The 25,465-nt window shown below is 34.4% G+C and overlaps 1 protein-coding gene across 40 annotated transcripts in view; it reads left to right on the top strand.

Moving 5' to 3' along the window:
* The window catches only part of PTPRD (protein tyrosine phosphatase receptor type D), a 2,082,753-nt gene that overhangs the window by 775,071 nt on the left and 1,282,217 nt on the right, over window positions 1–25,465 (top strand). For all 40 annotated transcript variants that reach the window (XM_076008727.1, XM_076008702.1, XM_076008696.1 and 37 more), the window contains one exon: window positions 12,904–12,942. The gene's annotated coding sequence lies outside the window, so the exon portion shown is untranslated. The remainder of the gene's footprint in view (window positions 1–12,903; window positions 12,943–25,465) is intronic.

Below are 25,465 nucleotides of genomic sequence, written 5' to 3'. Positions count from 1 at the left end.
AGCTAATGGGGAGGCTGAGGTGGAAGGATCACTTGAGCCCAGATTTAAGGTTTATAATGAGCTATGATTGTTTCACAGCACTACAGCCTGGGTGATAGAGCAAGACATTGCCCTGCCCAAAATAAATTAGAGGCCTATAATTACACATGCAATTTTTAGAGGGCATTTGTGCCACATTGTAACAATGTTTTTGAAGCTTTGATAACCTCCAAGGTGAACAATGAGGATCACACCAGCACATGATTTTTAAGACACCATCACACCGGCAACCTGTTTATTTATAATAGTAGATCAGACTTTTTCTTTATTTTAAAATGGATACAAGCAGACACTCACAAAAAGAGAGATAGTGTTTTTAAATGGTAAAACTAAACAAAGGGAACAGTCACTTCCTAGGATGGCCTTGTATGCTTTAGCCTGAAGGGTATTTTTGCAGCCAAGTAAGAAGCCCTCAAAATATAATTGAAACACTGACAGACACTTAACTATACCAGCTCTGGTGGTTACAGCCATAATTCACTTCATAATACAAATTGATATGTTGTCCAGAGGGGTCCCTGTGTTGGTGTTATTGCGTGTCTTTTGAAAAGTTCTGGTTCTGGGCTATGAAGCTGCAAAATGAAACTGAATGATTCTTTTTGGAATAGATTCTGAACTGGGGCTTCAGTTACAGCAGTGGTATCCTTGGGGGCAGGCAACATGGAAATGTCCTATAAAGATTAAAAATATAAAATAATAAACCAAAGTGAAAAAGACAAATGCAATGAAAATGAAGTTTGTTGTATTAAAAGTCTAATATTTCTTCTCACAAGGCATGCTTAAAAACAGAGCACACCAGAGGTGAAAGAGAGCAGGTTGCTTTAATTGAAGTGGGGTTAGTTGTTAAGTAGGGAATGAAGACACTCTGTATTTGCAAAATCATGTGGGGGGCCAAAGTTCAGCCATCCCAGTGATCTTGCTGGCCAAAGTATCCTACATGTTTTATAATATAATGCAAATGACTTCAATCTGAGGTAGCAGCATTTCCAAATACCATTTAGCGCTTTAATGATTTGTCCTAGAAAGGTCATGCCGGGTCACATTTAATGGATCTTCTAAACAATGTAAAAAGATTTCTCTAAATGTGTTATACAGCTAATAATTTTAGTGTAAAAATAATTGCCCTCTGTCCCCACTACTGTTCCCTTCCTCCAGTGCAACTTGTGAGGTTTCTTTATTGACAACGTAATTTTCTTCTTTCCGGACGTGAATTCCTTCAACCTTGGTCTTAAGGTTCCATCTGCAGAGTTGGGGTTCTGATAATTACAGAAGCTCCACAGAATTTTGAAAATAACACGGAATCCTGAAAGGAAATTGGTAGACAAGGATTCTAGCATCAGCGTTTTCAATGCAAACTGTATAACCTTGAGTTCATTATAACCTCCATGGGCCTCAATTTGTTCATCTCTGAAATGAAGGTCACAGACTATCTCTTACGTCCTTTAATGTTGTTCCATGGTACCATTTAAGTCTGCTAATGAATTACTTAAATATTGAAGTCTGCATTAAGCCTTATGGAAAAGCATAACTGGCAAGATTTTCTTCTCAATTACTTGTGCTAATAGGGGCCAAAATGGCATGGATACTTTAAATTCACAGATAATCCCCAAACTTCAATTTAGCTAAGTGTTCCAACCTCCTCTCCTGCCAAACCATTTACAGGGGATTCAAACAATTAGCACACACTGACTGGTATGAGATTTAGCTCCTTTATAATTCTTGCCTTCTCTACTGCCTCACCACTGGGATATTTCCATATTTAAGTGTCTAAAAATAGAAATAAGGAATACATTAAGTATAGCTTTTATGTAACCTACCAATTGGTTATGTTTGAAAATATTCTGTTACTGTTATTAATAATAATTTATTAAAAGCTTATCTTATGCCTTGCAAATCATTTTATTTAAACCTCACAGTCACCTTGTTAAGTAGTGTATTCGTTTCCTAGTGCTGCCATATAATGAAGTACAACAAGTGGAGAGGCTTAAGTGACAGAAATTTGTTGTTTCACAATTCTAGTGGCTACACATATGAAATCAAGGTGTCAGCAGGGTTGGACACTTCTGTGGGCTGTGAGGGAGCATAAGTTCCCTGCCCCTCCCCTAGCTCCTGGTGATTTGCTGGCAATCTTTGGAACTTCTTGACTTGAGGAAGCTGCCTTTGTCTTCACCTAGTGTTTTTTCCTGTGTCTCTTTTCTTCACATGGCATTCTTTTTATAAGGACACTGGTTATATTGGATTAAGGACACATAATTTTTAAAATATCAGCATATTATGGGGTACAAATGTTTAGGTTACATGTGTTGCCTTTCCTCCCGTTCTCCCCCCACCCCCTCCTGCCCCAGGGTCAGAGCTTCAAGTGTGTCCGTCCCCCAGTCGGTGCACATCGCACTCATTATGTATGTATATACCCATCGCCTCCTCCCCATCCCATCTGCTCGACACCCAATAAATGTTATTCCTATATGTCCACTTAGGTGTTGATCAGTTAATACCAACTTGCTGGTGAGTACATGTGGTGCTGGTTTTTCCATTCTTGGGATACTTCACTTAATAGAATGGGTTCCAGCTCTATCCAGGAATATACAAGAGGTGCTATATCACCATTTCTTATAGCTGAATAGTACTCCACAGTATACATATACCACATTTTATTAATCCACTCATGTATTCGTGGGCACTTGGGTTGTTTCCACATCTTTGCAATTGTGAATTGTGCTGCTATAAGCATTGGAGTATAGATGCCTTTTTTATATAGAGTTCTTTTGTTCTTTTGGGTAGATACCCAGTAATGGGATTGCTGGATAAAATGGTAGATCCACTTGTATCGCTTTAAGGTATCTCCATATTGCTTTCCTCAGAGGTTGAACTAGTTTACAGGGATTAAGGACACCTACCATTTTAATATTTCCTTATTTTAAGTTGATTACCTCTATAAAAGTTCCTGTTTCCAAATAAGGAAGTGCCACATTCTGAGGCACTGGTATTTAGGACGTCAAACATAACTTTTTGGGGGGTGACAAGATTTGATCCATTACAGGTAGTCATCATTCCCATTTTAGAGGTGAGTTAAGTAAAGTTCTGATATTGAATTACTTTCCCTGAGTTCAAAAAGCCCAGTCAGTGGTGGAACTGGGATTCATATCCATATTCGATTTTATTTGTCATATACCAAATAACCTTGAAACTCAAAAAGAAGACAAGCTATATCAGGTTGCCAGGGCTAAGAGTATTGAATATAATCTTTCAGTAACTTGAATGGTGTAGCAGTTACAGCCAACGCCAACAAGTATTTGATTTTCATTGGTGGCCCCAGAGCTGAATCTGCTGCATTTGTCAGAATTCTTAAAGAAGGTCTCCAAGCCTGAGCAGGAATAAAACATTTTAAAAGATGAGCCTTAATCTCAAACTATCTGGGAGGGGACCTATGAATATAATAATCCTAGAAGGTCTAATCATGAGCTATCCCTGTAAAAATATTTTTAAAAGTTCAAAATTTACTTAATGGAGATTTTAAAATAACACTTAGGGCATTTTTCTGTTTGTTTTATTGTATGGGTATGAGTGTGTGTGTGTTGCATTTTCCTCAGGGACCAGTCTACTGTGGCAAGAGAGGGCCTATGAACATTCCAAAGTTATATGAGACGTTGAATTGGGAGATCAAAAGGAACTGACATATTTTTGTTCCTTGCTCCCAGGGATGCTTTAATGTACTTTAATGGTTGGTGCATGTGAAGCTGTTTGCTCATTAATCTGGCTCTGTCCCTGATGCCCTGAGCACCTCTATTTAATATCCTATAGAGAAATGGACCAAGAACTTTGTACCTTTGCAGGAAGCAGATAGGCTTCAGGAACTAGGGGAGGGAATACAAAATTAAGAGATTGGGGTAAATAGGAAAGTTTCCATCAAACTCTCACTCTCCAGAGTTCTCCATTTCCTCCAAATAACCCCTCCTTTTTATGATAGTTGACCTCACTGGAAGATATCTTGTCAGTGGTTGAAATGTTTTATTAATTCAAAATATCTAATATTTTGTTGAAGGGCAACTTACATTAACAAACATATATATATATATATGCATATATATATATATTTTAATGCCAGCCTCTTTGGGAAGTTAAGAGGCATCAGCCTTTTGTAATTTCATGTGAATCTATTCTGTTCCCCCTTTGCTTTAAATAACTTTCTCTGACATTAGTTACAGTGAAACAAGTGGAAGTCATGATGCAAGACTGGGGGGAAAGGAGGAGTAGTTTGGAACTATGTCTTTTCATCAAAGAGAATTTGTGGCAGAGACATGTCCGTTTGTTTATGTCTAAGCTCAGGAAGTCTATCAATTTCCCATTAATAGTACTGTAGACTAGAAGTTTAATCTCTATTTCCAGCTATAGTTTCATTTGCTTGATAATTGAAGGAAATCAAAAATAATTTTTATTTGCGATTGCTATTCTCATTATTTTAGAGCATTTCAATAATACATAGATTACATAAATGTTAAAATAAACTTAAAACATGTAAATAGTCATCACCTTTGATTACATTTAGGTTATATACCAGACAGAGGAATAAAGGGGTTGACACATTGGCAAAAACTTTGCAATCTGTGTTAGTAATGGTTGGTAAATGGATGTAATGTTAATTAAAACAGATAAACATTATTTGAGAGTTGATTTTTCATAGTTATCAATTAAAATACTCATGTGCAATATCCCAGAGCTATTTCTTATGAAGTGCTGTACAAGTAGTTTGACATACATTAGTCAACATATGAGCATCCTTTATTATTTAAAATGGGTAGTGAAAGATTGCTGGTTATTTGAAGTTGACCTTGGCTGAATCCAACTTCAACTTAATTCAACTTCTTATTATTTTTCTTCTTCTTCTTTTAATGGATGAAGGGGAATAAGACAAGAAGTGTTACTAAACTGATAATTGTTCTAATAACTATACTCCTAACTTTTGCCCTATGAGGTTTCCAAATGAGCTGTCAGACTCTTAATATAAATCCCTTCCTGAGGCTTTCCTTCCCTTAAAAATAATTAGAGCACAAGAAAATGATTTGTTATTAAAAAGGCGTATTTTTCAACTGACCCTGGGGTGTGTACACTCTTTAGATTCTATATAGAATATTGTCTTGTTATGAAGTCAGGAAAGGAATTAAGGCTGTTAAATAATGATTGATAATAATATCTGATAATAATCTGATAATGTCATCCAGTGTTTTATTATAGTCACTGCTCTTAGGGTTTAGGGAATCAATAAATAATACCCTGTTCTCTCACTCCTGAGCTTGAAATCAATTCAGAATTAAGACCCAGGAGACAGACAAATGGAAGTCAAATAGCCAGTTTTATTATAAAGATGATTGATTGTAAAATGTGGTTTTAGAGTTGTGGGCAGAAAGGCTTAATACCCCATCACTGAGTTAAATACACTTGTCAACCTCATCATTGGTGCAGCTGAGCAACCGAAGTCCTCCCTAACAAGGCTGAGTCAGCGCCTGAAGACTAATTGCGGGGCATCAGAGAAATTGACTGAGATATGAAGACTGATAGGCATTGAGAGACACAAGAGTCCAGAGGGCACTAAGTTGCATGTGTCTAGTGTCTTCTCAGACTTTAGGATCAGAGGAGTGGGAAGAAGGCCAGGTGTATTTTTTTAATGAAGACACTCATGAAAATGAGGGAAGTGGATGAAGGGAGTTATATTCTACATCCTCTCGCCATGTTGTCAAATACAGATTATAGCATAATAAATAAATACCAGTATATATACACAATAATGTCTCTGATAACTGAAAGCCCCAAGTGTGGACAATATAACTCATTACATTGCTAGAGGTTGATTTAAATCCCACAATTAAATCACCTTGTTATGTAATAGTCCAAGCAAATCAAAGCCCCAAATTTCTAAGCTAGACTCCAATGAAATCAAAGGCCAAATCAAAGAGTTTTTGCTCAGCTAGCCAGCCAGGTGGTAACTGCTCTGATTCTCAAGCAACGTGGGTGTTTTCACCAGCTATCATGCATTGAAATTGGTTGTAGTTTCTTTAGTACCTCAGAAGTGCTCCTTCCCACATTCTGCTCTTCTGTGTAGTTTTTATTGTTTATGTTTGTAACCCTTATATTGTTTAGTTTTCCTTGTTTTTGAAATGAATTATGCTGGACATGATCTTCTGTCTTCTTTCTTTTAATAGCCTTGGTGGTTATGAATCATCTATGTTAAAGCATGTAGCTGAAGCTCATTGATAGAATATGGCACACTTTATTAAACACTTCTATGGATCATTGTCGTCCTTTATTATTGTTGTTGTTAACAACAATGCTGGCTGGGCACAGAGGCTCACCCCTGTAATCCTATCACTCTGGGAGCCCAAGGTAGGTGGATCACACTTGAAGCCCAGGAAGTCAAGACCAGCCTGAGCAAGAGCAAGACCCCTTCTCTACAAAAATTAGAAAAATTAGCTGGGCATGGTAGCATACACCTGGGGGACAGAGGCTGAGGCAGAAGAGTCCCTTGAGCCCTGGAGTTGGAGGTTGCAGTGAGCTATGATGATGCCACTGCACTCTAGCCAGGGTGACAAAAGTGAGACTATTGTCTCAAAAAAACAAAACAAACAAAAAGAACAATCCTAGTGTAGACATTTATGCAAATATGCAAAGATTCCTTTAGTGTACAGTCCCATTTTTAATTAATAAAATGTATAGAAAGTTAACAGCATACACAATATTATTATAGCACCAGCTTAATTTACACCAAGTTTGGAAAATAGACCAACTGAATATCCTACCGCAGTAAACTAGAGATTGAGTGGCACCTGGTGGAAAGAATGTATTAGGTAAAATCTTGCTTGAATTGGCTTTGCTAAGATGTGTTTCATTCCATGCCTGTTGTCTGGATTCCAAAACTTGGGGACTCCTGTGAGATCTTGCCTGTCATGAGCTTAATCATGACACACTACATTGACTATATCTCGGAAGAAGTCTACCTACACTTCTATTCCCTTCTTAGAGAGTGTTCTTGAAACTTTCTGGTTGTATTGCTAAGTTTAGAAACTTGTAATAATGGCAGACTCAGTTACTAGGTATAATCCAAGGTGCCTTTTTTGCCCCCATATGATATATTCAAAACTTTTTAGTGTCCAGCCGTATTGCTGTAATAAATATGGATTCTTTCTAATGACATGGCTCACACACTCATGTGAGCAGGCGTATTAAGGTCTGTTCTGCACAAACTGCTGCCACAAACTCTGTATATGGAAATGTTTATCCTATGAAACATACCTCCTTAGGAGGGTTTCTCCTTTAACACCCCATATTAGTTTCATCTGGAAAATCATGAGCCTGGACTGAACCTGTTGTGATAGGCTTGAAGCATGTGCCCCCAGGTGGTCTGGTGAAGCCCCACTAGACCTCTGTCAGCCTACTCCCTAGAACACGCCTGCCCTCTCTTCCAGGCATTGAAACATATGTACTCCTTTAGAAACATCAGAAACCTCTTTATTTCTGTAATTCTTTCTCTGTAGCAAAGGAGATGACTCTAGCGTTCTATTTCCTGCTGCTGTTTCCTTACAGGTTTCTAGGAAGCTCAGCTGAGTTTTTAATGGTTTAACCTGTTAAACTTTTTTCTAACAAACACAGGACTAACTAGCACTATTTGCAGGTTCAGAAGGTTCTGTTTCCTTGTTCTTCTATAATGCTTTGTGCTCAAGGCATTTGTTTTAGACACATATTTCATTAGATGTCATCTTATGACAGTTAAAAAATGAGTGCTACGTGTGTCAAAAAAAAAGTATTTTTCAAACACATCTTGTCTGTTCATATACTCTAAAGTTGAATAATACTATGCGAAATAGTAGCTTGCTATATCAAATATTGAAAAAGAAAAATATGGAAGGTAATATAACAAAAATATTATAGAATGCACTGTGTACAATAGAGATCAACCCCACCACAATTGGTTTTTTGAATAAACAGATAAAAGTGGTATATACTGATGTAACTAATCAAGTGAAAAAAGAGTGGAGTTAAGAATAACTCATGTCAGTAATGAAAAGTTAAGTCTGCCAATCCTGAGTACATTAAAAAGATACTGAAAAGATGCTATAAATCACTTTTTTAAAAACATTGAAATTTTGAATAAAATAAACTTTTAGAAAAATACAACTTAAAACTGATAAGAGAAAGAAAATTAAAATTCACATAATTAGATCACTATTAAAGTAATGTAAGGAACAGTAAAAACCTTTATAATTAACACTCAATAAATATAAATATGAGTGTTTTCTCATTATGATAAAAAAATCTACCAACAAATCTGCAACAAATGTCACATTTAATAGTAATGGTTCCTTTTGAGATCAAGACAAGGGTGATCATTATTACCACTTCTATTCAATATTGGGTTGTCTTGGTGATAGCAATAATGTAAAATACATATATGCATATGTGTATGCTTTCCTACATGAATGCATATATATAGGCAGACTAAGTTCAAATATTTGACTGTAATATATAACATTATTACATATAATGTGACTATAGGTAGTAAATTGAAAATAATATACAGTTGAATTATTTTAATATGATTTTTTCAGGATTGTATGATATATGGCCAATAGAAAATCAATTGTATTTTTATATACAATAAATATATAGGTAAATAAAAATACTATGTCTCATGACATAAAATTATAAAATAGAAATGCATTTATTGAAAAATCTGCTACATTATTGGGATAAATAAGTCAACAGAGTGAAAACTCACAGAAGGGGAAAAATATTTGCAAATCATATATCTAATAAGAGATTAATATCTTGAATATTGAACACTTAGAACACAAAGTGAGAAGCAACCAATTAAAGAATAAAAGGATTCAAACACATATTTCTTCAAAGAAGATATATAAATGGTCAATAACCACATGAAAAAGATGTCCAGCATCATTAATCATTAGTGAAATGCAAATTAAAACCACAGTGATATCCATCATGTGCATTAGTTGGCTATAATTTTTAAAAAATTGGACATGTTGACAAGTATGTGGAGAAATTGTAACCCTCATGTTTTTCTGGTGGGAAGGTAAAATGATATAGTTGCTGTGGAAAACAGTTTGACAGTTAAACAGTTAAACATAGACTTACCATATATGACCCAGAAATCCCATTCCTAAGTGTATAGCCAAGAAGACTGAAAACATGTTGACACAAAAAACTTATACAGGAATGTTCATAGTAGCATAGCAGTATTCATAATGGCAAAAAAGTGAGGAAAACTCAGACATGTTCTTTCTAATGAATGGACATACCACATATTGTTTATCCATTCAATGGAATATTATCCAGCCTTAAAAATCAACTACGACTATATGCTATAATATGGATGAACCTAAAAATATTGTGATAAAAGAAATAAGCCAGATGCAAAAGCCACCTATTGTATGATTCCATTTATATTAAATACCCAGAATAGGCCAATCCATAGAGACAAATGTATATTAGAAGTTGCTGAGAAAAGACTATATGAAGGAATTGGAATTGACCGCTAATAGATATTAGCGGTGTTGGAAACATTTTGGAATCTAAATGGAAATATCTAAATATCTAAATGGAAACATTTAGATATTTGAGGTGTTGGAAACATTTTGGAATTGAAAGTGATGTTTGCAAAAATTGTGGATATACTGAAAACTATCAAATTGTACAATTTAAAATAGTGAATTTTATGTTATATAAACTATATCTCAATAACATAAAAAAATAGCACATTTTTAATGAAGGAAAATGTAGAAGTGCCTGCTCTACCAGCTATCAAGATATATTATAAAGCTACATTATGTAAGACAGTATGATATAGACAAATAGTAGAATGGAATACACTAAAGTCTAGAAATAGGACCAAGCATCTATGGGTTCTTAATTTATGACAAAACTAACATTGTAGAGCAGTAAGGAAAGTGTGATATTTTTAATAAATTTTTTAGGTCAATTGGAAAACAGTGAGACTTTATCCCCACTCACAATGCACAAAACAGCAATTGCAGGTAGATTTTTGGATTAGATGTGAAATGCAAAGGAATCATATCATAAAAATCTTGTAGAAGCAAGAAGAGTATATATGACTATTTTATGTAATAAACAGGACATAAAAAGATGGTTAGATTTTACTACATTAAAATTAGAATTAATATTCAACCTAAGATATAGTGTGTGAGTAAAAGAGCAAGCCATGCAGTTGGAAACATATTTTTACAACATACAACCAACAAAAGACTCTTAACTAGAATACACAAAGAACGTCTTTAGATCAATAAGGAAAAGACAACTCATAGACAATAGGTAAAAAAAACATCAACCCCCCCAAACTGGAAATGAACCCTCTTGTGACTAATAAATATATAAAAATGCTCTAAAACTTACTAGTAATCAATGATATGTAAATTAAGTGGACAATAATATTGTACTATGCAGTAAACGGATGGCTAAAATTAAGCAAAATACATTTTCTGATAAAATTGTACAAGCATGACAACTCTCATACATTGTTTGCATTATTTGCCAAAGTAAAACATAGGCTCATTTTATGACTTAGTAACTTTGCTCCTAGGAAATATTCAACAGAAATACATATATGAAATACATAACAGAAATTCATATATTTGTGAATAATGAATTTAATATATAAATTGCGGAATATTCATCCAATAGAATACTAACTACAGTTACAGGCACCAAGATGAATGAAATAAGATGTTAAGGCAAAGAATCTAGATAGAGAAGAACATACAGTGTACGATTACAATGACATGCACTTCAAAACTAAGTCAAAATAAAACCATAGACTGACAAAACAGTCTGGAAACATTAACAAATATTTATAAAAGTGTATTGATATTACAGTACACAATATGTTCAATGCCATTACAAGATGTGTTCAAAGGATTGGTAAACAAGAAAAAAACTAATAACCCTATAAAAAACGGACAAAGGATGGTCCTTCCTGGCAATGCATAATCAGTATGCTTTGCAAAATTGTGATAAACTTGTAGAATTAATGCAGCATTACTAAAAACTCCTACACATGCATCCATGTATATACATATATTCTGTGACAGAACAAGCCAAAGGCTTCTATGTGCTGGCTATGTGCAAGTTCTTTGGGTAACCATTATGTGATGTTCACTTTTTGATAATTTATTGAGTTACATGTATTTGTACTTTTGCAATTCTTTTGTGGTTTATAAGTTTACCAGACATTTTCTGTGGCCATCATGAGCAGAACTCAGATCCAGGGAGAAAGGCTTCCAAGTGATAGATCATCTACTTTATACCTTTGAACCTGGGCTAGAGAATTCAGTGAGCTGTTTCACAATACAGCAAGATCTATTACTTGCTCTTCAGAAGTGAACTGTTTTTTTTTTTTTATTGTTATTTTTCTAATGATACATTTTTCAGAAATGAACTATTGATTTTCTCAAGTGATTCTAGGCCTTGAGCAGGAGGGGGATTTTTGTTTTTGTTTTTAAATTTTTTAGAGATAGGATCTCATGTTGTTGCCCAGGCTGAAATACAATGGCATCATCATAGCTCATTGCTGCCTTGAACTCCTGGCCTCTAAGTGATCCTCTTATCACAGGCTTCTGAGTAACTGGGACTATAGGTGTGCACTACCCCACCTGGCTAATTTTTCTTCTTTTCATAGAGACAGGATCTTGCTGTATTGCCCAGGTTGGTCTCAAACTCCTGGTCTCAAGCCCATCCTTTCATCTCAGCCTCCCAAAGTGCTGGGATTACACGTGTGAACTACCACCCGCAATTTAGAGATGTTTTCATAGCTTAATTCTGGGTGATTTGTCACCCATTAGTGGTCTAACATTATGGAGATTAATCTGGCCAGACAGAAATAGCCAAACTTAAATTGTCTTACAATAAGATGTGGGCACACATTCATACACACACATAAAATCCGTGCACAATAGTGTCAGCTCCTTTTCCCATTTATTGTGTTCTCCATTCTCTTTCAAAGAGAGATATGTGTTTTAATACTCATACAATATGTAATTTCAGCCTTGATTCCCAAGGCAAAAGGAAAAGGGTACTATCAAATGTTTTAAAAATAATCTCCTTATTTTATAATAAGAATGGTTAGAAGTTCAATATTTCTACTCAAACACAGAGGCAGGCAGGCATATTTGCCAAAGGCCTCACAATGTTTGCAGTTGCCTTTATGGAAGACAACATTTATAAAACCTTTGCATCCCATGGCAGGTGTGGGGTCTTCTCTTGGGAATTTGGGTTGTTCAGATATTGCCTTCCATTTGAACTTCAAACGCCTTTAAAAAATAGGGGCTGCATTTTAATATAATTTAAAAATATTTTATTTTGTTATATCTTTCATGCATTTACTTTTCAAAATTAATCAAAGCCAAAACTAATTACCGTCTGATAGTCAGCCAAGGCCTGAAAAATGGGACAAGTTTTTAAAAATGGGTCTGCTTTTCCCATAAGAAAATTAAATGTCTGTCTTAAATATTAAAGCATTTCAAATACATTTAATACTATCCTTGCTTCTTTGACAACTTTGAGAATTAACTGAATTCTTACGGTCACCTGAATAATTGGAAAATTATTTTCTGGCGCTAGACTATGTTTCCTTTGTTTGTTTTTCATGGCACAATACGAAGTCAAATAAACACTTCAGTTTAAGTGAAATTTTCATTTAGGGAAATTATTTCTTAAAGTATTTGTTCAATCCACAATACTTGTAAACATAATAATTCTGTAAAATTGTAAGATTTTGTTGTATATATATATATATATTTTTTTTAACCATAAACTAAAACATCTTGTTTTGCTTTTTCTTAGGCTTGGACTTCTGGATCGTCTGGTGACTTCAAAAACCTGGTAAGATCCTTTTTCTGTGGGGGCTGTCAGCCTTTTGATATTTTTATTTCCCTTGCTACTAATCTTTGGAGGATGTTTTTCTTCTTAAGCTTAATTCTTTTTTTTAAATTCTCACCTCATTTTCACCCTCTGAGTTTGAACCTCACAAGGCTAGCGGAAAAAGGTCAATTACATCTTAACCCATGTCAGGTGATTGGATAAGTCGAGATACTTCTTGGAGATTCAACTTCATCAATCAGGAGACTATTCTAAGCAAAAGTAGGATTTGTTTCTTAAGGAAACAAAAAGTCACCACTGAAAGAGTCTGCAACAGGAAAGAGGATTATGGAGGTAAAATGCAGGGGGCAACAATTTAAAAAAAATATTCTTTTAAAATAGATCAAATGCAAATGCAAGATAAGAACCACAGAGGAGGTGATAACTAGGTTTTTAAAAGTCATTCAGTGATACAATGTTGGCACTATAGTTTATATGTTATAAAGCTAGAAAAACAATAAAGGCACTGTTTTCCACATGGAAACTCTTAAAATTATGATAGCATTTGCCTGGCACCTATCTTACAGGCCTTGTAAAAAACATATTGTTTAACTAAAAGGATGAATAGTGAGATAGAAGATTTTCTGTGAAGTTGTATATTTTTCCAAACAGCAGCTTTGTATATTTATGTTTGACTCCACCCACTCTTTTTTTTCCTCCAAATATTATGGAAATATTGCTCATATTCAAATTCATGCATTGGGATCCTACTGTGTTCTGAATCTATGCAAGATTATAAAATACATTTTATCTATTTTTATCTTATATAATATTCTAAAGAAATCTCTACTGTAGATTCCTGTGTAGTCTGGAGGTCCCTACTTTACTGTTTGGGTGAATCTATAATTCCAAACCAAGAGTAATATGAAATTCTAACTTCATGGGTGGCAGGTAAATAGTCTTATACCGCGTTCTTCAGTAATGACTGGGTATTTCTGGATTTAAGTGGGAGAAAGGTGGGGGTCAGCATCTCCTTGTGTCCATTATGTTTCCCTCCCAAATGTACTCAGCATTTCTCAATTACTTTATGATCATCTTATTTCCATGCTGCTTCTGTCTTTCAATTCCACATTTCCCACCAAACAGTACCAAGCAGAATTACAGCACACAAAAGGAAAACTTAAACACGTGTATCATACCTCATCACTACTGAAAGCCACTGGACCGTGCCTTTTTTTAGGGGAATGTGCTTAGCCTCTCTTCTCAATATCAGTGCACAACATCACTTGGTCTGCATCTTTTCTAGAGGAATCCACTTTATCATGCTTTACCTCTACCTTATGTCCTAAATTTGACCCTTGTGAGATGAGTGAAGAATAAATAACATTAAAATAAACTGTCAGGGCTTTACCCAGCTCTTGGTGAAGGCACACTTCTCTTTATTGTGCCCTTCATTGCACAGACTTGTATTGAGTGTTAGTAGAATTTTGCATTACCTTTGGATGGGGTATATAGAAAAATTTCCCACAGAAATATCTGTTCACAGTGATGAATTCAGTGCTCCATATGTAGCCACAAATAGGAACAGTAGAAACTTGATGCTACATTTCCCTTAATAATTTTTTTAAAGTCCTGATCAAACTCTCAGCCAATATCCATCCTCAGGATAAGGGTCAACCTCTCTTGTCTCTGAGCACATTCTGCAAATGAAAGCTTTGCTGAAGCATTTACTGGGGAGGCTGGATCTTATAGATAGTGGAAATTTTGTCTCCCCATTTTCATCATAACAAATCCTAGAGTTCCTGCATATTTGTTCCTATCCTAAACCTTTTCTTCATTGTACAAGTTGGATGTGGATCTTCCTCCTGTAACTGTCCTTTCATCTAAATTCCACCTTTCTTCTTCTTTAAATACTCAGTGTGCTCTTCCAGTTCTAGATGGGCACAATGATGTCCTCTTCTAATTCATTAATGTCTCATTTCTAATCCATGTCTAATAAAACTGACAGATGATCAATTCTAAAACAACCCTTTTCTCCCTATTTATTTGTCCCACCATGTTTCTTGTAAGTTTTCCCTCCTCAGTCTAACATACAAGGTATAATTGAGTATTGTCACACTCACCCAAAAGCAGCACTGCTTCAGCACATACCAGGACCCATAAAGCTAATAAGGTTGTTCTTTTCCTCTCTCTCACATCCCTACCATCACTATTTCTACTTTTGTGAGCACACTGATCTTTTATGTCTGCCCATATACCCATTTCATATTCATTCCTCAAGGCCAAATTAAAGCCCCACTTTCTCCTGGAAATAGTTACTATTTTAAATATTGTAGTTTAATTTCCCCTTTCCGCAAACTCTTTACTTTGAGGATTCATGAGGTTTAGCACTTTACTTCATTCTGTCATATGTTTTAGAGTTCTTTCTCTAGAAAATGCATATTTTCTTTTCTTTCTCTAGAAAATGCATATTTTCTACTCAGCAAATTTGTGAGCTTGTTGAATGAAATAACAATGCCATGTCATCTTCTTTTGTTTACTACAGCATACCTAGCACATTGCTCACTGTTAGTGCTTCTTCAGTAAACATTTTCAGTTGACTAAATTATTTAGGTTTTTATCTCTACTTGAAAACAATCAAACTTAAATTTTTATTTGTGTAATTATTTGCTTATGTCAAATTATGATTTTCAAAGAAAAAAAATAACATGAACATGAAGGATTATCAATAGTATTACCTAAAAAAATCTGAATTATTATGACATACTCTAGAAAACTGTGTTTTTTAGAGTATAATTTGAGAGACAAGAAAATAGAAAATGAAAACCAGAGTAGTTTTGAAATACAAATGATAATATGAAAACTTATATTACAAATTAAATACCTTCAAATCTATTCAATTATGATATAACTCTTAAGCTAAAAACAATATTTATTCTGGAACTAAATTCCAATAGTAAAAATTCACTTCAACTAACATTACCCACATAGAAGTTAAAATATGTACAGAAAATCTTACTGCAGCAAGTTTTTCATTTAAATCAGGTAATGTGTTTAATGTTTAAAATTCACTGAATTTTGTATCTGTGTAATTGCAGCAATTTGTTCCACTTCATAAATTTTATTTTCAGCACCTGGAGTTTGGACCTTTTAAGAGGTCAAAATAGTAACATATGCACAATGATGTATAGTGGAAGTAAATTTGAATTCAAGCATTCACTATGTATCAGGTACAATGTTAGGTACTTTCATTTCAGACTTTCAGTCATCCTTCGAGGAGGGTGTTTTGGTACCATTTGAGAGATGAGGAGATTAATAGTCAGAGAGGTTGGTTAGTTTATCCACAGTCACATAGTTAATTAACCAAGATGTTGAGCTTTTAATCTATCCCTTGGACTTCAAAAACTACACTGAGATGCCATTACCTCAATAAGGTTTCAGTAAAACCCAATTCTACATATATTTGAGTAATAACCCTTATCTAGGGTCCTTAAGAAAGTTGATACATTAGTAGTTAAAATGAGACTTGTATCTTTTACACCTTTACAATTACATGAGAAAAATTCAAGGCAGCCTGCTTGAAATCCAAAGGGAAATAAATTGTCACAGCCCATTTTGGATATATGTATACATATATCTTTTATATATGTAAAACCATGTCATTAATAAGTGAAGCATAATATATGAAAACCCGCTGAATCCTTCTGCAGTTGGACAATGATGATTAATGAATGCTTCATTTTCTCATTAGTGTGCTCAGTTTTTTAATGCAAATTTTATGCAACTTTGGCCATCCTGATTTTTTTTTTTACAATATTACAGGTAACTTTCAAATTAGATTCATGTGCTTAACATTAGTCACAAGATTTCTTTCAAATAATATAAATTAGTCAACTGTAGTATTGCATTTAACAAGAATTGAGTTCCATCTCTAATCTAGAGAATTAAATATATATATATATTTCTTAAACATATACCAAAATATCTTGATGTTTTAAAGTACTCTCCCTCAAAAATTAAATGTTTTATGTTAAAATACTGTAAGTTTTCTAAGGTTTTTATATTGTGTGTATAAATTGGAAGACAAACCACACACATATGTCTACCTCACAGTTTTGAATTGGAGAGCATATAGTGTATAAAAGCACTTTGTAAATTATAGTACAGTTATTAACATTATTATCACTTTTAGTATTCTATCCTGATATAAATTGTCATGGTATGAACATAAATCACATATTCAGAGACCAAAGGAAGGAATCCTGCTCTCATGAATTAATCGATTTATTCTCTCACAGTTTATTAACAATTTTGTGCAAATAATCTGATAGGGATTAGGTAATATAAAAATTATATGCCATGACCTTGACTTCAAGGACCTTCATTTTATGTCTTCTGCATAATTAGGTGATTTTATTTATTATTTTTTAAAATTGTTATTGAATAAAAGTATTAACATTTGCTTTAGACCTTTGATTATTTCCTTTTAACTTGTTGGGATAGCAGGTTATTGGAAATCATGAAGATGGTGTGAGAGATAATACTTAGTGTGCATCAATATCTGAATTTCCTTTCTTTTATGCATGTGTGAGATTATATTTTCTCTCCACCGTGAAGTTAGGTGGGGCCCTGGGATTTCTTCTGGCCAAGGAAAAATAGAAGTGAAAGGTGAAAAGCTTCTAGGTGGTTTTTCAGAATCTCTCTTCCTCTGTAGAGGAGGCATTGGGTAGAGCCACATGATTGAATCATCTTGACCCTGAGTTGTCTGATGGAAGACAACTGTTGTGGAGATTCTCCCAGTTCCACAGTTTACTTATTTGAATGAGAGATGAATTCTGTTGTCTTAAGGTACTGAGTTGCCTTTTTGTTTATTTTGTTACAGCAGCATAAAGCCTGCCCAAACTAATCAAATAGTCCATGGGAAAATGGGTATTACAGCATTTGGGTAATTCTGATATCTAGAGCCATGTTTCTACAGGTATATTTTGGCAATTTTAGTTTTGACTTTGAAATAGTTCTCTCCTGAGAACTATTCACCAAATAATCTGGAGTACCTCTAATTTGTTTGGCATTGGCCAGGCATGGTGGCTCAGTCCTATAATCCTACCACTCTGGGAGGCCAAGGCGGGAGAATCCTTTGAGCTCAGGAGTTGGAGAATAGCCTGAGCAAGAGAGAGACCCCGTCTCTACTAAAAAAAAAAACAAAAAAAAACAAAAAATAGAAATTAATTTGTTTGGCATAACAAATAACTTAAGCCTCCAAAGCAAAAGCCTTTGGGAAAATTCATACTAAAAAAAATTAATAAAAATCAGCTATTATTCACTTACTAAATATTATTAGATAAACCAAACATGAAATAGGAAAAAAATGCAAGACACTATATCTTAATTCAAAACAGTCTACTTTCCAATTGAAAAATGAACAGCATTCTTGTAATAATACTTTAAATTCTTTAATCTTAACTGTCGTTAACCAACAATCCATGTTAAAGACCAGATAACAATCATTTCCTAAATTAAAGGAGTCACTGGGTCTTCAATGATTTTATTTTGGTGTCGTGCTTAGAGTTACCTATGTTCAGCTCTTCTCTTACTTTTTAGAATGACGTGAAAAACACCCTCTTCTATTTCTTTGGCTCTTTATTTTTACTTTTTATAGTGGAAGCCTCCCTATGCTATTTCATTTTTACCTTTTAAGAGCCATGCTAATTTAAATGCCACCAACATGCCAACTAACTTCATTTCTACAACAGCTAATTAGTTGAACATAACTTCTTTTCTTCACACTTAGGACTGCGGATCAAAAATAATTGTGTACAATTACCTGAAATTAAAAGGATTTAAGTTTATTACTAAGGAAGGGGGCACAGCAAATTATGTCTAATAAAGTACTTTGTGTCCATCATTAATAGTTCCTAAAATAGTCATGGGACATTAAAATCTATCTCTATAAAGTTTATTCAACTCGTAGGAATCAGAGTTCTTACATCTGGGCTTCAATCCAACTTGAAATGTTACATCCCCACAATAATTTTCATTCACCAAGAATCTGCTTGTTCCTCTCACCTAATTTCATCTTCAAAATGGAGTTCAAAAAACCTTCACAGGGCAGTATGATCAATTTTTGGAGGATTGCTAGTGTTTAAATGTTTCCCTGGCAAAAAAATTTTGTTATCAGTTTGCCCCTCATAATGGCACAGGGCACAGGGCTTACAAATTTGCTATAATAGTCCTGAGTAGCTGGCCTCCAATAGTATCAATCCTTGGACTACATGGAAGAGTATTCTCTTTGTATAAACCTAAATTATCTACTTTATTTTAGTCATTTTCATCTGACATATAATATTAATAAATGCTTTTATAAAAACAATTTGAATAGTGATTCTAATAAATCTGACATTATCTATCATAGTACTAATATACAGAAAGAATGTTTTGTGGTTAATTAAGCACACATTCTCTGTGTGATTTCTTGCCTCCTGTCCTAAATCAAGCAGTTCTTCTCCAGGTGTTCACCCAAATTAGAAATACTACCCAAATAGTGTTTTTTTTTCTAATTTTCAAAAACTCCCTATTTAATGTTCTCTGTTTTTATATGTTACTTCTTTATTTTGGGTATTCAGGACACTGGACTTACTGTCTAACAAGTAAGTTTTCCTGATTCCAGGAAAACTCTACAATTGCCAGCTGATGCTCCCATCAGCTTCTCATTCTCATCCCTTTGTTTTTGAGAGAGTGCTAAAACAATCATCACTTTGCCCAAGCCTGAATACTACTCCTGCAATACAAACCATATGTCAAAGAGAGATACATACCTTGAAAAGTTGCCCACAAATATACCGAGACACATGAAGTTGTCTTTTCATGTGTTATTACTATTTTCTAATTGATGCTGAATTGGTTTACTTTTTTTGGTGACTGTGAGATACGTAGTGGAAGATGTCTTTTACAATTTCAGTAATAGGCAAGGAGTAGGGAAACAAGAAAGAGTAATAAGGTGATTGAGATTAAAGAAAGGCAGTGTTACACAGTATGTTTAATTTTTCTGAAAAAAAATGAGTGTGCATCTTTGTTAATAACCTTAGATTTTTATTTCCATCCTTTTCTCAAGTTAATATTGATCCAATGTCAAGTATCTTTGCCTATTAATCTGATTTCTTTTTATGGACACAGAGTATGATGTTTTATCCATATTTGGTGGTTATTAGACTCATTATATCCCAAATATTTATATTTTGCTTCCTCATTTAAATCTTTCTACTAATAAAATAGTTCTATTAATAACAGATTGAAAGTAGTTTCCCCAAAATGACCACTGATTTTCAGGTATGCATGACATCATACATATGCATTGTTTTTTGACATGTATTGCTTTTGCCACAACCACCAACCATTGCTTTGAATATTTATTTGATCTTTTCTTATACACTCTCACATTACATAAAATTTTACAATAGGCTATATAGACAGTTAAAGCAATTTTTAAAAGCTATGCTTAAAAAATATCACAGCATCTTCCTGAAGGTACAATGGTAAGTGGTGGTGAGGGGAGAAGGGATTTAAGGGAATGGAGCTATGCTGATGGGAGCATATAGATGGAGGATCTTACACTTGCCTATGGCCACCTTACCCCTAAATAGGAAATTGACTTCAGCCTCATTTCTTGCTTCTGAGATACCCTTTATATCCTGAAGTATACTGGTTTGGAGATATGGGAGACACTTAAGGGTTGGCAACTCAGTCTTATCATGTGGATATCTAACAGTGGGGACTTTGGTGGTGTAGGACAGAATGGAGATAACCAAGGAGGTTCAGGTAAAGACTCTAATAATAGAAGATTAATTCTGGCATAATATTTTTCTTAATATGACATGTCAATACTCTGTTTAATAAATGTGTAAGCTGTTCATAAAATTTTTCTTACCTAAATTCTAACAAATCAAATTATGTATGATGTTTCATACTTTGGAAGTCACATAGTTATTATATCACTCTTAATACTAGATTGCCTGGGTTCTGTCTTGCCTCTTGTATGGTTGTCCTGAAGTCATCTGCTTCTCTGAAAGATGTCTCCTGCTAGGAAAGACTTAGAATGGGACATATAAATATTAAAGATATGACCAAGTTTGTTATGAGTGTTAATTTGAAGGAATAATTGTCTTGTAAAAATGAAAAAAAAAAAGGAGATACACTGCAGTTCCCTGAAGTATTACAATTTGTCATTGTAATACTGAGGTTTTGGCAAGAAGAACTCATGCCACTTCAGCATCTGTCTCTTCTATAACTCTGTCAGGGAGAGTTGAAACACATGGCATTATCATTCCAGAATCCTGAAGTTAAATTGGCAAAGATATTGGTGAACATGCACATTTAACTCTCATAATAACATCACTACATCTTAGCAAACTGTGGGCTTTTCCTATCCATTTGACAAGCCTTGGGCATTGAGGTAAAAATTGTGCTCTGACAACAGAAGATAGATCAAGTCTCTAGTGGTTGAACGTGTGCCCCACATGGACTAGAGGCATGTAATTAAAGTTTTATTGTGGCATGATATTGATCAGATTTATTTCTATTAAGAGGAAAGACTATTTTTTTCTTTCATTAAAAATAATGTGGTCTATACCCTCTCTTCTCTTTTTGTCACAATTAGCATAATTTTTAGATCTATTTTATGCTATTATTATTTCACAATCTTTATTTTTAGCATATATTTTATAATTTTGAAATTTGATAAGTAAAACCTTAGATGTTGTCTTTGAAGGTATTTTGTAATCATCATCTGTCGCAACTTCCTAGATGCTGTTTGAATGCAGCAAATGAAACCCACTGTTTTAATGCAGCAAACCAAGCCAGATTCTCTCAATAGGAGTCTTCTGTATGGGAGTGGGAGTCATGTGTGGAGATTCTGTTAACTCTTTCAAGTTATCCAATCACTTTTAATTCAAAGCAATACATAGTTCTCTATATGTTTAGTACACTACCCAGATTTTCCCTTCATGTCCTTAAGTAGGAATTTAAAACACCAAATGACTTATTCTTGGTTTGAACATACATGGCTGTGGAAATGATATTTGCTCCAGTAACCTCTTTGTGTTTCCTTGAGATTCAGGTTGTAGGCCAGTTCTATCACTGACTTAAGTCTCTTGGTCTTAGATTTCTAATCTATAACATGATCGTATAGGTGTAAATTATTTCTAATTCTAAAGATGGATTTTGGATAAAAAGGCTCACTCCTCATCTTCCCCCTCCCCTTTTTTGCACTTATTAAACCGTCATAAGATGTCTTCTCACCAGTTTCATATAGAGTTCTCTATTTCATATAGGGTTGAACACTAAACTCCTGGTAGCATGATGGCATTCTGTCTTTAACATTGATCATCTTGTTTCATGCTCATGTTTTCAATACCATTTTTTTTAAAGGAAAAATAGTTTGGTGTACTTTCTTTAAAGGATGCCAATGGATAACTCAAGTATTTATTTTGTATTTTGTATTTATTTTGATGTCTACTCCTTGAAAAATTAATGAAACATGTTATACTTGTAAAATGTACCCTATTTTATCTCCTTTTTCCATAATAAAAAAGGGTAGAATTCCTTGACCGGGCATGGTTTAACATCAATGATCAATTAACCACAGTTATGTAAGACAAATTTGTAAGGACATTTTTTTTTGGGGGGGGGATGTAGGGGATAATTTTAATTTATACTTAGATTTACTTGGAAAAAAATTGGATCTTTTATTTCAAGTTGTTGCAATACTAATTTTATTTATTTTTTGATTCCTACAATATTCATTTTTTGCCATAAGTGTTTCACAGGTAGAAGTATCAAGTGGTTTATATGTTTCCATATTCTTTTTACAAATGGTGTGTCTGGTAAACCAAAAGGAAGTATTTACCATGCTTAGATTAATTTATTCCATCCACTGCATAGAAAACTGGCTTGTTCTTCCTTCCCATCATCCCTTAAATTGTCAAAGACTTGCAAGGCTGAGGTTATGGAATAAGTGCTCTATATTCATAATAAAACGTTCCCCTGGGATGACTGGACATCTTTGTTTTGAATAAATACAACCATATCTGTTATTTTTAAAAGTGAACTTTTTAGTCCCCAGTTGAAATTGCCACAAAAGTAAACAAAATGAGTGAGGTTTATACATTCTTACTTTAAAAGATGAATTAATGATAAAGCTTGTTAGCACCTGTTTTGATTATTTAAAAAGTCCATTTTTATGAATTACAATTTCTGTTAAAATTGCTATTCAGAACAGTTTTCAGGCCTGATTAACATCTGTTTAAAATAGAATTTTAAAAATATTCTTTTCTTACTGAAATGAAAGAGCTCATTGTTATAAATGAATACTTTCTTTTAATAGTGTGATATATTTTCTCAATCTATTAATGCATATCTAGTATCTGTATCTAGATTCTTTTTGAAGTTGAGGATTTGCACAGATTTAATTGTATATTTTATCTTTTTTCTAGTTGTACTGGAGCAGGTGTTCTCTGATCCCAGAAATCAACTAAAACTATTCACTTCATCTTTTTATTTGTATGGAATATTATCCTCTTTTTTTTTTATTTCTAAGCTCCAGCCAAGGCACCGATACAACTTTTTATCAAGAATGCTGTGGAATGATAGAGACATTATTAACATGTCATTGCTGCAAGGACTTAGAAGTCAGTTAATCAATATGTCAATTCGACAAACATTTACAGAGTATTGAGTATGTGCCAATCAGTGTCAAACCCTGAGGACTTACAGTTGGAAAATATACTGCCTGCTTTCAAATTGTCCACAATACAGTAGGGGCAATAAATCATAAATTTCAATATAATAAATGCATGCATACCACAGGAAGAAAGTAATCAAAACATCCCATTTTACACAAACATATATAATTTATTTTTATAGATTGAGGGTTGCAAGTGCAGTTTTGTTATTACGTGTGGATATATTGTATAGTAGTGAAGCCTGAGCTTTTAGTGTACCCATCACCCAAATAGTGTACATTGTACCCAATAAGAAATGTTTCAACCCTCACTACCCTCATGCCTTTTGGAGTCTTGAGTGTCTGTTATTTCATTCTGTATGTCAGTGCATGCACGTTGTTTAGCTTCCACTTATAAGTGAGAACAAGTGGTATTTGATTTTCCATTCCTAAGTTGCTTCACTTAGGATAATGGCCTCAAGTTTCATCCAAGTTGCTGCTAAAAACTTGATTTTATTCTTTTCTATGGCTTAGTAGTACGCCACGGGGCGTATGTGCGTGTGTGTGTGTGTGTGTGTGTGTAAATATACAGATTTAATTGTATATTTTTATTTTTTTCTAGTTGTACTGGAGCATGTGTTCTCTAATGCCAGAAGTCAACTAAAACTATCCACTTTGTCTTTTTATTTGTATGGAATATTATCCTCTTTTTTTTTTATTTTTTTATTTCTCAACTCCAGCCAAGGGACTAATACAACGTTTTATCAAGAATGCTGTGGAATGATGGAGACATGGAGACATTATTAACATGTCATTGCTGCAAGTACACACACACATAATATATACACAGAGAGAGTGCTCACATTTTATTTATCCAGGCATCAGTTAACAGACACAGGTTGATTCCATATCTTGACTATTGTGAATAGTGCTATAATAAACATACAACTGCTGATATCTTTTTGATATAATGATTTCTTTATTTGGCACTGCTGTGGCCACCACCACTGTGGTTTTACTGGGTCATGTGTACCCTAAATCCACTGGCTTTGAGCCAGCACATCCTCAAGACCTGCCCAGGCACTGCAGACTTGGTGGCCTGATTGCCTTTCAAATTTATCCTGAGCCTCCGGCTAGTGTCTCAGCTGGTGGTGGGGATAGTTGGTTTCTATTGCTGGAACAGAGGATTCCCCCTGGCAGAGTTAGTCTAAATGCACCCACTTTTGGTGTTGGCAAAATTCTGCCCTGTGTTGTATTCCCCTGTGACAGGGTGGCCCTGAGTTCCAGTGCTAAGTCCCACAGTCACTTCAGTCTCCTCCCTCTCAGCACACAGATTGCCCCCCCACACACACACACCCCATTGCTAGCAGGGTACTACTGGGAAATGGGGGAAGGGTGGTATAGGCAATGCAATACTGTCTTTCCTGCTCTCCTCAGAGTCTCTTTCCTTGGCATAATGTTAAAACCAGGTACTGTGATGGCTCACCTGATTACCTGACTTTTGTTTCTTCTGAAGGTGCTTTCTTGGGTGGAAAGTTGTTGAAATTGATGTTCTTGCAGAGGGACAATGGCTGGAGGGTTCTATTTGGCCATCTTGCTCCACCCATCTTCTCCTAATTTTTTTATATATATATATTTTTTTTTCTCCAGAGATTTTTGTTTTTCAACTATGTTTATGATGTATTTTGCCACTCAGCAGTTTTTATGTAGTTAAATTTACTGTAACTTTTATGCTTTCTGGATTTCATGTCATGTTTGGAAAGATTTTCCCCATTTCAAATTCTCAACTTATTATATTTTCTTTTGGCATTTTTAGAGTGTTTGTTTATTTCA

The sequence above is a fragment of the Microcebus murinus genome, chromosome 12, assembly GCF_040939455.1.
Source record: "Microcebus murinus isolate Inina chromosome 12, M.murinus_Inina_mat1.0, whole genome shotgun sequence".
Classification (NCBI taxonomy): domain Eukaryota; kingdom Metazoa; phylum Chordata; class Mammalia; order Primates; family Cheirogaleidae; genus Microcebus; species Microcebus murinus.
Note: the sequence above shows the minus strand (reverse complement) of the source record. Positions and strands in the feature narration are given on the sequence as shown.